The following is a 3,567-nucleotide window of genomic DNA, read 5'->3' as shown; positions in this document are numbered from 1 at the left end:
TTGACAGTTCAATATTTTTTTAGTTTAAAGTGTACACCAAACTCCATATATAAAAAAAAGCTAAAATATGTAGTAGATAAACCGTCACATTTAATACTTGAGTGACGATACAATTTGAAAAGAAAAATTACACATTTCACTCCCAAGAAGCAAACATCCTTCAAATCAGTCATTAAAAAGCATTTTGTCTGTTCGGTTTCGTTTCCGGAAACTGGTGAGTTGAACCAGGAGGTTAAGCGAAAAAACGAAACGAATTATGTCTTTGTTCCCATTGCAGGTCAGACCCTTAGACAACCCCGCTCCGGAGGTGACCCCGGATGAACTCGGAATTTTCCAAACCAAGTGTCCAATTTCCGAGGAATATGCCTTTGTGTGTGTCGCATTCCCGGAAAAAGGGGTCACAAACTTCGCAACGGCCAGACGAACCGAACCGCGGGTGGGGGCTCATTAGCCGGTTAGTCACTTTTAGCCTGGCGTCACGCAAATTTTGGGCCGACGGGGGTTTTCTTCGCTTTTCCGTCGCGGAATCGATTTGCCGCGTGAGCGTGTGTGTGTACGCGCGGTCATAATCCATTTCGAAAACCCATTAAACGAGACTTATAATCTAATTTTCCACCCAAATCCAATCGAGGTATCCCCGGTAGGGATTAGAGACGGAATGGTAATGCATCCACACATCCTTGGAAAATGCACCCCGCGCGGGGGATCGGTCAGGTGAGTTTTGGCTCTTCCCTGGGCGCGTCCGGGCGTGCGAAAGCGATTATAATCAGGCAATCATATGTAGAGAGGCGGAGGAAGAGAGAGTTAGAACGCTGATAATAAGGATTAGGACCTCCACGATTCTTCCATGCCGGCGCCCTGATTAAAGATGCCGCCCGATCGATGTTCGATTTACGGCCGATTGACAAGGTAGAGAGCTACGGCCATCATTAGACACACACTGATGATAATCGGTTTCACCTACCTGCCACCACGCGCCCCTTGGGATGAAGTAAGTCTGCATGCTACGGAATGTCCCGTCGATGCACCTTCCGAGCAGTCGTCGACGTCGTTACCATCGTCATACTTGGCTCGCAAGTGAAACGCCCCCTTGTGCGGATTAGTACAGCTGCGAGCATCTACAATGTTGCCACACGCAGGCATCCGCATCAGAGCCGGGGATCGGATGGTCACATCACGGGAGCATTCCCATCTTCTAATCCTGTAATGTTTAATTGAGTTACAATGGAAAATTGAATTTTACATAATAATACCGTCACGCACAGCGTGCGACGGACAGCAGCTTACCAGGGTTTTGCGTACAGCGTACGGGAACGCGCACGTCACCGGACGTCCCATTTCCGATGCTATGGACGATGGATTGATAGTGAATCCGAGTAACGGATTGCAGTTGGTGTTCAGAAGTCGGCCACTTTCCTTTTAGAGCGGCACTAAACAAGTGCCAACATCATTGCTCTACCTGAAATGGTTGATAAGTTGGTGTTAGAAGTTTGTTATACAAAGTGACATCTTCAGAAGAATCGAATTATATGGAACGTTCCAGTTATTCTACAGACTTTGGATAATAACGTGGTCTCCGACAAGTGAGACTAGCCCATACAGCTTTGACACAAGGATTTGATAAAACTAGTTGAGATTTAACAGAGAGAACAGGATAAAATAAATTTTGACCAGTGAATTCCCCTATGAAGGTTTAAGTTATAACACGTGTTGCAATAAAATATTGTAATCAAGTTCCTCAATGTGTTTCCTTGATTCTGCATAGAGTTCTCCCAACTGAATAAACGCAAATGATTGATTTTCGTTATTTTATATTGAGATATACGATGTAAAATATATTACAACGAAACCAACTTTTAATTGGAGTTGAAAGCACATTTAACAAAAACATAATCAAATCGTTTTTAATTCTAATCAAATAATTACTAACGTGGCGCACTCTGCCCCACAATTTTAAATGACTATCTAAGGTGAAGTAGAAAGATCTTTAGGTGGTTATTTTATATTGTATTTAAGAGCGAATATTTATGCAAGAGTTCATGTTTTGTATGATGATACAATGTATCCCACTGAGTATAGATCTCTTTTAATTTTGTTCTCTATCTCTAGTAAGCCCTATATAGAAACGCTCCCTCCAAAGTTCAATTATATGAAGTTAGATGCAAAATATGTTGGACGTTGGTAGGAAGATGGTAAACAGAATTAAAAATATTTCGAAAGTATTGTACCGACAAAGTTTTGGTCCAAAACAATTAACCTTATTGTCAATTAATATATGGTTGTATCTCGTGAAGAAAAATTGTACTAAATTGAATATTTGTGAGAAGAAATTGCCATAACCATGTAAACTTGGGAAAATTCAGAGCCTTCGATTCTGAACGATAATAAGTCAAAAAAAATTATCTAAGGAACACTCCATTACAGCAGTCCGAGTCTCTGAGGCGGCTTATGGATCCGGCGAGATAGTTAAGCAGTCACCGGAACTGTCGAAGCCCATCATCCATTGACGGCTGCAAAAAGTCATTTCCGTGCTGTCTATCCAAACCGGACAAGCTCTTTTCACCGGCAGCTAGTTCCATAACGCCAGCACCAGGGTGGCTCTTATGTTCTCATTTGCATAGAATTCAATTATTATCGTTTCGTTCCTGTAATCCCCATTACCTTCCGGAACTACGTCGCAGGGTGTGCAAGAAAAGACGCTCACTAATGTGTGTAGTTGGTGTGTTCATCTTCTCGGCGAAAGAATCTCCCGAGGAAGAAGGGTCGTGCGAACCAAATTAACCAGGCTGTGGCAATGGGGGGGGGGAGTGCCGGAGGCAAAGGGCGAAGTTTTCGGTCGGTTAAAAAGCTGTAGATAATTATGCTTTGATGACAGGGCAAAGATCTTGACCGCTCGGGTTGCCTTTTTTGGCGAGGAGCGTGAACCGAGCGTCTTTTTGGTCGGTTTTAAGGAGATGGATTTAATTAAAATAACACATTCATTCGATCAAACGAGTTGTCCTTTTGTAAGGCTGCTGTCCAGCGTAGGAAGGTGGACTACTCTGATGCCTACAGGGTTTGCCAGAGGGTGTAAGAAGAATCAAAACCCGGACCGTGTTAGAAACTGAAGTTTACGAACTTTCGAACTTAAAACTTTAACATAAACAACATCCGCTGCGGTCATGGGTAATAATTTTATTAAGTTGTCCGTACTCTTCATTCACTCCAGCTCTTCCCCCTTCCGAATACCACACCACCGACTTCTTGACCCCTTCGGGAACGGACGGAAAAGGGTTGTATACTGGTCCAAATGCGTCAAACGGCTTTTTTGGCTACCGGAACCGGATCGAATCAACACCGGTTGTGGCCCCTCGGGGGCCACATGACTACAGTCGGTCAGTTTTTAACGACCCACATCCCCCGTGCCTCCCCCCGGCACACGCAAAATCGCCGCCACCCCCCCGGTTTCGTGGCGGAGGGTTAAATGGGAAATTGATTAAATGGTGGGATTTTGGCTGTTTGTGGTTTAATTATGGCCAGACAGATGTAAGGGCCCTAGGGGCAGGGGAGGGGGGGGGGGGGGGTTTG

The sequence above is a fragment of the Anopheles ziemanni genome, chromosome X (genome assembly GCF_943734765.1).
Source record: "Anopheles ziemanni chromosome X, idAnoZiCoDA_A2_x.2, whole genome shotgun sequence".
Classification (NCBI taxonomy): Eukaryota; Metazoa; Arthropoda; class Insecta; order Diptera; family Culicidae; genus Anopheles; species Anopheles ziemanni.
Note: the sequence above shows the minus strand (reverse complement) of the source record.